Source organism: Pristiophorus japonicus, chromosome 18, assembly GCF_044704955.1.
Source record: "Pristiophorus japonicus isolate sPriJap1 chromosome 18, sPriJap1.hap1, whole genome shotgun sequence".
Lineage (NCBI taxonomy): Eukaryota > Metazoa > Chordata > Chondrichthyes > Pristiophoridae > Pristiophorus > Pristiophorus japonicus.
In genome coordinates, this window is record NC_091994.1 from 43507081 (window position 1) to 43520149 (window position 13069).

Consider the following 13069-nt stretch of genomic DNA (forward strand, 5'->3'; position numbering starts at 1 on the left):
TTGCCGGGTTTATCCCTCACTGCTTTTTAAAACAGGGGTGTAACATTTGCAATCCTCCAGTCCTCTGGCACCATGCCTGTATCCAAGGAAGATTGAAAGATTGTGGTCAAAGCCTCTGTAATCTCTCTAGTGCCTCAATATCATTTTTGTAATATGGGACCAAAACAGTACGCAGTACGCTATGTGTGGTCTAACCAAGGTTCGATACAGGTTTAGCACATCTTCCCTACTTTTTAATTCAATACCTTTAGAAATAACCCCGAGTGCTTGGTTTGCTTTTTTTCTGGCCTTGCTAACCTGTCGCAACTTTTAGTAATTGGTGTATTTGTGCTCCGAGATCCTGTTGTTCCTCTACCCCACCCAGACTCACACATACCAATAAGTGACCTCCCTATTCTTCTGACCAAAATGTAATACCTCACATTTCTCTGTGTTGAACTTCATTTGCCAATTATATGCTCACTCTACAAGTTTATTAATGTCCTCCTGTAATTTGTTGCAGTCCTTCTCAGTATTGACTACAGCTCAATTTGGTGTCATCAGCAACTTTAGAAATTGTGTTTTGGATTCCAAAGGCTAAATCGTTAATCTAAATTGTGATCAACAGTGGTCCCAGCACTGATCATTGTGGAACACCACTATCCATCTCTGCTTTCTGTCTTGAAGCCAGCTAGCTATCCATTCTGCTACTTGTCCCCTGACTCTGCATTCTCTAACCTTGTTCATCAGTCTATTATGGGGTACCTTATCGAAGATGTTGTGTATGCAATAACTGTTAGACTGAGTACTGTTTAACTCCAAGAGGTATGACCTTGGCTCTGCTTTATTAAGGCCCAAAGTGCATGATATACAAAATGGCTGGCCTTTTATACTTGGGCTGCACACACGTGCGTGCAGCCCAATGGCCTCCAACAGTGGCGCCATCTAGTGGCTAGTGATCCCAAAAGAACATACATGACAATACCCGCTTGAGATATTATCACAGTCCTTTATAAATTGAGACGTCCGGTGACTTACGCTCCCGGGTTGACCGTCTCAGTTCAACTCCAGCCTTGGGTGAGTGTTCAGAATCTGTTGTGACTGGTGGCTGGGTGGCTGACCTGGTGGGAGTGGCAATGGCCATGTCAGGGATTGAAAGTCCATTTTCATTGAACATGTCAGTGATTGAAAGTTCTGATTCACTGATGACCACTGAGTCCTCTGATGACTGGGGGTAGGTTGGTTGGTCGTCGATTGTCTCTTCCTCCGACTGTTCCGGTTCGTCTGTGTGCTGCAGCTTTGTCTGATCCATATGTTTCCTGCATGTTTGCCCATTTTTGAGCTTGGCAATAAATACTCTGTCCCTTGGCCATGACAGTACCAGTGATCCATTTGGGACCCTGACCATAATTCAGAACATCTACAAGATCATTTACAGAAATATCGTGTGACGCAGCTGTGCGATTTTGATACCCTTGCTGACTTTGTCTTCTATATTCAACATGATTATTCAAGTCAGGGTGTACAAGAGATAGCTTGGTCTTAAAACCTCTCTTCATCATTAGTTGAGCAGGCGTGACCCCGGTAAGCGTGTGTGGTCTTGTCCTGTAACTAAGCAGTATGCATGACAGGCAGGTCTGCAGTGACCCTTGGGTTACTCGCTTCATACTCTGCTTTATGATTTGGACAGCATGTTTTGCTTGCCCATTGGATGCAGGTTTGAACAGTGCTGACCTTACATGTTTGATACCATTGAGTTTCATGAACTCTTGAAACTCCTGACTGGTGAAGCACGATCCGTTGTCGCTAACAACGATGTCAGGCAGACCAGTCTCACGGACATGACACTGAGATTCTCAATGGTAACTGTGGATGTGCTGGATATCATGATTATACACTCTATCCACTTCGAATATGCATCCCAAAAGTACATACATGACAGAAGACCTTTTGAAAATCTAGATAAATTACATCTACTGAATTACCATTGTCTACTCTCTCTGTTACCTCTTCAAAAAATTCAATGAGGTTGGTTAAGGAAGACTTTCCCTTTTGAAATCCATGCTGACTATTCACTACAGGTTGAAGCTCCCTTATCCGATACCCTCGGGACCTGGTCTGTGCCGAATAAGGGATTTTACCAGGTGAGAGGAGATCAGCGGCCCGAGGGGGGGAGGAGGTCGGCGCCCCGGGCGTACCTGAAGTGTTGGCGGGCCCTCGGCGGGCTGCGAAGAAAGTATCAGTGCGTCCCCGGGGGGCCGAGTGTCAATGCGGCCCCAAAGTCGGGGTGGAGGTTGGCCGTGTTCTGCGCATGCACCCCCATCCACCAGAATCATGCCGGACGAGGGGTGGTGCCGGATAAGGGAGTCCCAGATAAGGGACATCCAACCTCGATTATATTTTTGGCTTCTAGATCTTCTTCTATTTTCTCCTTTAGAGGGATTTCATTATTTTTCCTACCACCAATGTTAAGCTGACTGGTCTATAATTCCCTGGTCTATCCCTCTTCTTAAATATAGGTATTACATTAGCTATCCACCAGTCCTCTGGCACTACACCCTTTTCTAACAAATTATTAAATATGTGTAGCAATGCCTCTGCTGTCTCTTCCCCTAGATTATTTTAAAATACATGGATGCAATACATCCAGATCAAGGGGTAGAAATTGCCCCCTGCCGGAAACGGGGCGCGCCTACCCTTTTTGAAGTGTTCTGGGCGCTGCAATGGATGTGACGGCCTATCCGATGAAATTCAGCTCCTCGGGGGGGGGGGGGGGTTTTCCAGCGGGGCGGAAGTGGATCAACATGGGGGCTGAAGTGCGAGTGGAGCACAGTGCCTGTCACTAGCGGGATGGCAGTGGAGGCGGGACAAAGTGTCTGCAGCTGTCAGTCATCAATGCTGCGCTGATGACTTCATCGCGCTGGCGCGTCACGATGTCTCTCCCTTTTAGTTAAAGGTGAGGGCCGTTGTGAACTCCACAGATATTTTAGTTCGGTCCACTGGGAGGGTTTCGGACGTCCCAGACACCGCTCCGCTTCTAACGTAAGGAAATTTCTAAAATAGCAGCCCCTCCATGGAGTGATGGTGGCCAATCTGTGCTGCTCCATGGCCACCACTTTCTGGCGGCCAGAGGCATTACCGGGAGGGGCTATTTCGGCCCCCAGGGGTTCTATCCTCTTTGAGTTTGATTAGTTTATTTAAAATATCCCCTCTTTTTATTTTAAATGTACTTATCTAATTACTACTCTCATCATCCAATGTCATGTCCACCTGTTCTATCTCCCTAGTAAGTACTGAAGCAAAATAATTAGTTTATATTTCTGCCATCTCTCTATCGATACCTGTGGTATTATCCGAACCCTAACCCTAACCCTATTCCCATCCCAACCTTCCTTTTTTTATTCTGCCTGTAAAATATTTAACTATTTTGTTTTATGTTCCTTGATAATTTAACTTCATAGTTCCTCTTTGCCTTGCTAATTGTTTTAACTTCTCTCCTAATCTTTTCGTATTCTCCCTTATGCACGCTCCTGCTGTCATGTACTTAATGTATGCCTCTTTCCTTACCCTCAATTGTTCCCTTATGGCTTTATTCATCCACGGAGTCTCATTAGTGTTTAGTTTGATCTTTCTTTTTCATGGAATATATTGTTCCTGCGCTCTGTTGAGCACCATTTTAAATATTTCCCAGTGCTGCTCTACATCATTTTTTGTGAATATTGTTGCCCATTTTATTTTTCCGAATTCTATTCTCAGCCCCTCAAAATCAACTTTTCTCCAATCTATTACCCTGGTTTACATCAAACTTATGTCCTTCTCAATTATCATCTTAAAGCGTATTATATTATGGCCACTATTGCCTAGATGTTCCCCTACTTTTTTTTTTCTTATCTACTCTGGTTCATTCTCCATTACTGGATCTAACAATCCTCCCTGTTGGGCTTTTTACATACTGGGTTAGAAAGGAGTCCTGTACACATTGTAGGATTCCATTCCCTTTCTTTTGAGATTGTAACTAGCAGAATAGGTAAGGGAGGGGGTGGGGGGCGGGGTGGGCAGTGGATGTGGTGTATTTGGATTTTCAGAAGGCATTCGATAAGGTGCCACACAACAGGTTATAGAACAAAATTAGGGCTCATGGGATTGGGGGTAATATAATAGCATAGGTTGAGGATTGGTTAGCAGACAGAAAACAGAGTCGCAATAAACGGGTCACTTTCAGGTTGGCAGGCAGTAACTAGTGCAGCAAGGATCGATGCTTGGACCCCAGCTATTCACAATCCACATCAATGATTTGGATGAGGGGACCAAATGTAATATATCCAAGTTTGCTGATGATACAAAGCTAGGGGGGAATGTAAGTTGTGAGTAGGATGCCAAGAGACTTCAAGTGGATAAAGACAGGCTTACTGATTGAGCAAGAATATAATGTAGAAAAATGCGAAGTTATCCACCTTGGTAAAAAAAATAGAAGAGCAGACTATTTTTTAACAGAGTGACTAATTGCACTAGGTTTTTGTGCATCCTTCTGCGCATGCGAGTATTGGACTCCACCCCTTTATGAGCATGGGCCCTCGATTCGGTCACTCATGTGCAGTGCGACGTACGAGGAAGTCGGAAGTGGGACCAAACCACAAGCCGTGTGGAGCTGCCACTGGAGCTGCTTCTAGCTTTTGGATCATTTGGAACATTTTTGTGGCCTTTTGTGGGAGAGAAAACATTGGAGAGAGACCGAGAGAGACTGGGGAGGAGGAGCAAGAGAGATTGGTGAGGAGAGAGAGACTGTGGGGGTGGGGGAGAGAGAGACTGGGAGGGAGAGAGAGAGAGACTGGGGGGCAGCGAGAGACTGGGGAGGGAGAAAGAGAGATTGGGAGGGAGAGAGAAAGACAGAGAGAGAGAGACTGGAAGGAGAGGGAGACTGGAGAGGGAGAGAGAGACTGGGGGGAGAGAGAGGGAGAGAGAGACAGAGACTGGGGGGGGAGAGCGACAGAGACTGGGGAGAGAGGGAGACTGGGGGGAAAGAGACAGAGGCTGGGGGAGAGAGAGGGGAAGCGAGAGAGAGGATCGGCTGGGAGAGAGGGAACTCGGGGGGGGACAGATTACTATCTTCCAACCCCTTTACACCCACACCCAATTTCTTGGAAAGCTCGATACGTGTGTGACAAAGGACATCATTGGAGTGGATGAAATCCAGAAGTCACAACGCTGTCACTATTCGCTTCATACTCCACAAACCTGTTAACAGTCCATGACCCAAACACAATGCCCCATCTATGGCGGGACGGGAGGGGAGGGGAGGGGGTGGTAAGGTCAGAAACTTAGGCTGGGATGGGGTCAGGAACTTGAGCTGAGAGTGTCAGGAACTTGGGCTGGGGGGAGGTTCAGGGACTTGGGCTGGGGGCGGCAGGAACTTGGGCGGTGGGGTGGGGGGGGGGAGTGTTCAGGAACTTGAGCTGAGGGTGTCAGGAACTTTTGGCTGGCATGGGGTCAGGAACTCGGGCTGGGGGGTGTCAGGAACTTGGGCTGGGATGGGGCAAGAACTTGGGCTGGGATGGGGTCAGGAACTTGGGCTGAGGGTGGCAGGAACTTGTATTGGGATGGGGTAGGAACTTTGCCTGGGGGGGGCATAAACTTGGGCTGGTGGGGGGAGTCGGGAACTTGGGCTGAGGGGGGGGAGGTGGGTGTGGGTAAGGAACTTCAGCTGGGGGAAGGCATGAACTTGGGCTGGGGGAGTCAGGAACTTGGGTTGTGGTTGTCAGGAAGTTGTGCTGGGATAGGGAGAGCTCTATCCTGCCTGGGGTCTGAAGTCAGTATGGTTCGAATTACACTTTCAAAGTCACTCAGAACTTGGGGTGGGCAGTTCTGATTACTCATTCCAGAGAGACTTCTGGGTGTGGCTTATCCTCCAAGGTGACCAATCAGCAATCAGGTCATGTAATCATGTGAGCCTATCAGAGACAATCAGAGCTTTTTGCTAGTGCAAATAGCTGCGTGCATTTTTTGAAATGGTGCAAGATTGGGAGGTGTTGGTGTTCAGAAGGACCTGGATGTCCTTGTACACAAACCACGGAAAGTTAACATGCAGGTTCAACAGGCTGGAGCCGGCAACGAGGCTGGAACCTGCCACCGATGTCACCCACACCAGACCCACCGAGGTTGGTAAAACCCAGCCTCTCTTTGGTGAAGACAGATGCAAAGTATTCATTTAGTACCTCAGCCATGTCCTCTGCCTCCACAAGAATATCTCCTTTTTGGTCCCTAATCGGCCCGACCCTTCCTTTGACTACCTTTTTACTATTTATATCTTTATAAAAGACTTGTGGGTTCCCTTCTATGATAGCTGCTAATCTATTCTCCTACTTTCTCTTTGCCTCTCTTTTTTCCTTTTTTAGCTCTCCTTTGTACTGTCTATCTTAAGCTTGGCTCTCTGTTGCATTATGAACCTTATGTGGGCAAACACCAATTTACACAGAAAAAGGTCCCACAAATAGCAAATGAATAAATGAGCAGTAAACCTGTTTTGGGTGGTGTTGAGGGAGAAACTTCGGACAAGACATCATGAAAGCTCCCTCCTCTGCTTTGAATAGTGCATGGGACTTTTACATCCACCTAAAGAGGCAGACGGGACCACAGTTTAACATCTCACCGAAAAGTACTGCACTGAAGTACCAGTCCAGATTAGATGTCTAATTTATCTTTACAGGTTTCTATCTAAAAAAAAATCTGTACCCTGTCTTACGGTCTGTTTCCTGGTTCCTCTCTTCTACTCATCCTTCAGTCTCTACATTCCCACCTTTTAGAATTCTCCCCCTAATTAATTCCACCTCACATTTCCTTTAAACCCCTCTCAGAAACCTAACTCTTCAATCAGACATTCAGTCCCCTACTTAATCTTGCTTGCTTCTCCTCCCAGTGTCCTCTTTCTCTTGAATGTTAAGCACCTTGAGATATTCAGCTGTCCAAGAGGTGCTAAATGTAAGTAATTACCAAGTAATTTTATCCACGGTACTCCAACAGTTAATATTATTAACCAAGTTACAGGCTGCAGTGATCTTAGAAGGAAGAGAAATTGAATCAAGCCCCACTCCAGTGACTTGAGCACAAAATCCAGGCTGACACTCCAGTGCAGTGCTGAAGGAGCACTGCGATGGGCGGAGATGCCGTCTTTCGGATGCGACGTTAAACCGAGACCCTCTTCTGCCCTCTCAGGTGGACCTAAAAGATGCCATGGCACTATTTTGATGAAGAGTAGGGGAGATCTCCCCGGTGTTCCAACCAATATTTATCCCTCAACCAACATCACTAAAAAAACAGATGAGCTGGTAACTTTACACTGTTTGGAAGAGCTTGCTTTGTGCAAATTGACTGGCATGTTTCCTACTTTACAACAGTGACTACACTTCAAAAGTACTTAATTGGCTGTGAACCCCTTTGAGACTTCCTGAGTTGTAAAGGGTGCTATATAAATGCAAGTCTTTCTTACATTGACTTCCCAGTGACAGTTGTATTTTTCCCCTCCATCTGGGAAAGATTTCCATACAAATATGTGGAGTTGAACAGAACTGCTAGCTGTCTGTATTGCAACTTAATAGAAAATCTCATTAAGCTGATACGAGTCTATCTTCTGCTGATTTTTCCAATGATAATGGTTGATTAACTAAACAGAGAATTTCCAAGAAGACAATGTGAAATTTTGCCATCGCCCATTCTGGTAATCAAGCAAGGGCTGTAAGGTTTCTAAAATGACAGTCCCGTTTGTCATTTCTACCCAAATGTAGGAGGCCAGTGATCCCGCAAGGCTGAGAATGGCATTCTGTAAAGTATTCATCTTCAGTCCCATTCTGAGCTAAGAGTGCACCAACCAATTCACCTTTAAAGTGGTTATTCAGCAGATGAGATGAACTATTTTTGATGGGGGTCCACTCCACTAACTAACTGGGGGGGAGGAGGGCAGAGAGGGGGGCGGGATGGGAGGGGAGGGGGGAGCCTCTTTTAGTCCCTACATCGACTTGAAATTTGCTCATTTATTTTCTTCCCCTTCTCTCCTGAAAACGCAGATCCTTAGCAGGGTCCGATACTCGTGGCATTATCACCTTGTCCAAATTACTATGCTTGCTGTGTGAGCCCTAGATAGTGAGTGTCAGTAGGCTATTTTATCATGGGGGGAGGGAGTGAATTAAATCCGAGCCATATCCCATCTCCCCATCACCCCTTAGACACATATGCACACACGTTTCTTGGGGCCTTGAAAAAGAAAAAGAGAAAGACTTGCATTTATATAGCGCTTTACACAACCTCAGAGCGCGACAAAGCGCTTTGCGGCCAATTAAATACTTTTGAAATGCGGTCACTGTTGTAATGTTGGAACTGCAGCAGCCAGCCTACACACAGCAAACTCCTAGAAACAGCAGTGTGATAATGGCCAGGTAATCTGTTTTTAATGAAGTTGGTTGAGGGATAAATATTGGCCAGTAGGAGGAGGGACCCTGCCTGTTTGTTTTTTATTGTTCCCCACTTCCTAACCAAGGGATACTGAGGCCAATAGCAGCATCCTGCAGCTACTCAGCTCAAAACAGCCACAGCCCAGGCAAGGGATTATAGTGCAATTACCCACTTAGCCATTAGGGGGAGTCAAGGCATGCTTCGTTTGTATTCATGTCACTTAGTCCTGCACCTTGATTTTGAAGTTAACCTTGTTATATTATCAATATGATATGATTTTCCCAGAATCATATTGGTTCGTCGTCTCTGAAATCCATCATAAAAATAATTAATTTATCAGTCAGTCAGTCAGTCAATCCTTCCTAATTTACCTCATCTTCTCTCCAATTCTTTTCAACCTTGGACTTGTCGGGCATTATATGTCTCTAATCTTAACCAAGATTACTCAATCGTAATAATGTTTTGTAGGTTGTGTGTCCAAAATTACGCCCCATAATTCAAACACAGCCTAGTAATACGTCAGACAGAGTTAAAATCAAATGCTCATGGCATCCTAGTATAGGGGAGCACTGTCCTCACACCTTACCCTCCTTCCTGACTATCTGCCCAGGATGTTCTTGTGTCCGAGTCCTGCCTGTGTCGGCTAACAGCAGCCTCCTGTCTGACATGGCTCAGCCTCACAGCCCAAGAAACACTCGCAGTGAAATTGGTCCGATCCCCCGCCCCGGGGTGGGGTTATCCGATCCCGGGGGGAGATCTGATCCTGGACCATGGGGGTCTTTGTATGGAGGGTGTATGTTTGTGTGTGGTGGGGGGGTAGATGGTGGGGAGCTGTGGAGCCAGTAGGAAGCACTGCTGCTCCTCCTGGCTGTAAAGGCACTTACCTTCTCCCTGAAGCTCTCTTCGCCTCGGTTCAGCTGCCGGGTTTCCCGAGGCCTGGGAAACAGGTAAAATCAGAGGCTAGCAGCCGCATTCACATGCTTAAATTACCAACCCATCTTCTGGGAATGGATTGACTGGCTGACTATAAATCCCACTTCTGTTCAACCCGGAAGTGGGCAGACTAGAAGCAGGTTGGGTTCGAGTTTGAGATTTAAAAAATGTTATCCTTTGACCCTCACCCTAACCCAACCCAAAATCTCAGGATAGGGGGTTGGCAATTAGGATTGAGTTGAGGAGAAATTTCTTCACCCAGAGGGTTGTGAATCTTTGGAGGTCTCTACCCTGTAGATGCTCAGTCATTAAGCATATTCAAGGTTGAGATCATTTTGGATCTTAAGGGAATCAAGGGATATGAGGATCAGATGGGAAAGAGAAGTTGAGGTAGAAGATCAGCCATGATCTTATTGAATGGTGGAGCAGGCTCGAGGGGCCTAATGCCCTACTCCTGCTCCTATTTCTTATGTTCTTATATAAAACCATAATTTATTCACATGAGCAAGTTTAAAAATATGTGCTGGTGGAAGCTTTTCTCTTTTTAAGTAACAGATTCTGATGCCATAAAAAGCATCCAGCAATATAGAAACCACAGTGCAGCTCCCAGTAAGGAGAGTTAATCAGTATAACATTGTACTGTAACTTGCCATGGGTGAGGGAGCAAATCCCACACCTTTGTGTGGAGCGGACAATAAGAACAAGAAATTTGGCTGTGCAGCACCCTTTGTTTGGACACTAAATGGCCATCTAAGCCTCCGATATGATGGGCAGGGAGCGCGCGCTCATTATAAGCCAGAAATGCACCTCCCGCCATATTGGTAAAGGCCAAATAATTGGTGTGCCTTGTCCATGCCTGAACTAGACATTAGGCCCTTTGCAAATGCAAATAAGGGGCCGTTTGAGATCCCCAATGCAAGATTGATTTGGCCTGAGACAGCCACCACTGCCCGGACTCTGGAAAACCAGGCCTACATGCGGCCTAACGCGTGGACCTTAAAGTGGCTCTTGTTAGGCCTCAACTAACAGGTAAGTTTTAAAAATACACTTACCTGAATGCGGAGCCGGGCGGATCACGAGTGCTCCTCCTAACTGCATGTTAAGGAACACGAGTCACTGATGCTCTGGCTACCGATCTCTCCCCTCCCCCATCACGGCTACCAATTGTGCTCTCCCCACGATCCCCAGCTAATTCTAGGCCTAAAATAAAGAAAGATGCTTTCTTTCCGGTACTAAATCAGTCCAGTGCAGCTGTCAACCTACCAAACACTTGGTTACGTTTCAGATTTACACCCACATCCAACATTTTGCTGCAAATTAATGTGGAGCAGTTGGAAGCTGCTCTGTAAGATATTCGAACAGGTGTCCTCATGTCAAAAGACCTTGAGTGAACTCGCTCTGCCTGTGTGAACTGCACACCTTCTGCTTGGTTGCTGACTTCAGTTTCATTCAGTAATAACCGGTTCAATAAGTCTCTAAAGAAAAGGACTCCTCCTGCCAGTCACACAGAAGCCTGAATCTAATCAGTTAATGATTTCAGTGAACACACCTCATATTCTTCCACCTTCGTAAGAAATGCTAGTGGAGTTTCTTTAAGCAGTAGGAAGTCTTGCAAAAAGCTGCAGTGATTTTGAGAGTTTCTGGTACAGCTGTTTTTAAAAATTCATTCGTGGGGTATGGGCTTCACTATCAAGGCCAGCATTTATTGCCCATCCCTCGTTGAGAAGGTGGTGGTGAGCCGCTTTATTGAACCGCTGCAGTCCGTGTGGTGAAGTCACTCCCACACTGTTGTTAGATAGGGAGTTCTAAGATTTTGACCCAGCGGTGATGAAGGAACGGTGATATACTTTCAAGTCATGATGGTATGTGACTTGGAGGGGAACATGATGGTGTTCCCATGCACCTGCTACACTTGTCCCTCTCGGTGGTGAGGCGTGTGGGTTTGTGTGTTTTTAGTTGTTTACCAATTAACCTGTCTAACACTGAGGAGCAAAATTCCGATCTCACCCCTTAAGACTATTGAAGTTGCCCAGATAGAAAATGGTAACGTTATCTATATCATCTCAGGATTGAAGCATATTAGGGATGACTCTACTACATTGAAATGGCTGCTAAGGACAAGGTTATTTATTATAAGAATTCAGAGAAGTTATTGGAGGAGGGGGCAAATACTATACTGGGAAGGTGATGGTGCAAATATAAAGTGCAAAGTCCACTAAGGGATTGGAAGGGCCACAGGGTAGTTTGTGGAGCTCTGCTACTGCAGAAGACTCTGGTAAGTTTTTGGTCTAATCTCCTGACTATATAGAGATGTCATTGGTCAATAGCTTGTCCAATAAAGCCTCAAATGAAATGGTTATTCATGTAACTAATTTTGTTGCAAATTAAGGTACTAGGCCCCCGGTTTAACAGACAGCTATAATGTATGCATCTGTGAGTATGCTCACAGGTTCGTAGAGTTGTTTCGTGATGTTCACAAGACTCAATAAAACCCCAGTCAGTTGGGTCTAGATCATCCACGATGAGGCATGCAGTTGTGAGCCTGGTGGATGAACTGGTAATGTGTAGTGTGATTATTGAACCTTTGTTAATAAACCAACTAGTTCTTAATAGCAATGTGTTGCTATGAATTCGTAAGCAAAGAACCCATAAAGCAAAGACATTACAACTGCTAAGGTTGAAAAGACCAGGTTAAAAGACAAGATAAATTGAGAAGCCACACTTGGGCAATACTAAGCTTGGGTTTGAAGAGACTGGAGAATATTGCAGGTAGGGAAGACTGAGGGAGACTCGGGGCCTCACAATTTGGAGACCCTGGGATAGAAATAGGTTAGAGTGGGAGACAGTGTGGTGTGTCGTGATTTCAACACAGTAAGTATGCAGAGAGGAGGAAGAGTGTGTAGGCTGGTATAGTCAGAGTTCGAAAGCAACAAGAGAGCAAAGTGCAGCAGAGCAATGACCATAGTAGTGTCAATTTAAAATGTAGAGGCAAGAAAGGTTGAAACACTCCTACATCATTTTATTTATAGTCCACTTTCACAATCCTCCTATTGCACTTTTACAAAAAGTCTATTTGTCTGACTTTAGTTAATGGCTGTCCCTTTATATCCGATCACCTTGAAATTCGTCTCGGGCGGTGGGCATGAAATGGGCGGTATCGGATTGGCCACCATTATACGCAGCGCCTGATATTCAGTTCCGTTGCAGTAAATGCCCGTTTTGTGTCACCACTCGAGATGAATTTCTGGGCCCTGCAGTTTAAAAGAAAATGACTGCAGTTCAGTTCGGTACTAAACTTATTTTGATACGTGCAAAATCAGACTTTTACATCATAGAAGGAGGCTAATTCAGCTCATCACACATGTGCCTGTACTTTGAAAGTTATCCATCTTGTCCCATTCTGCTGGCCCTTCCCCATAACATTGTAAATTCTTCTTTTTCAAGTATTTAGCCACTTCCTTTTTAAAAGCTATTAAGGATTCTGCTTTCACTGCTGTTTCTGTTAAGCTATTCCATGTCCTAACAAATCTCTGCATAAAAATAAACTCCTACCCTCTCCTTTTGATGATACTTTTAAATGTATTCCCTGTAGATACTGACTCACAGACCAGTGGAAAGAGTTTTTTTTCAGTTTACTTTATCAAAACGCATCATAATGTTGGAATTTTGAACATCTCTGTTGGATCTCCTCTTAACTTTCTTTGTTCTAATGAAT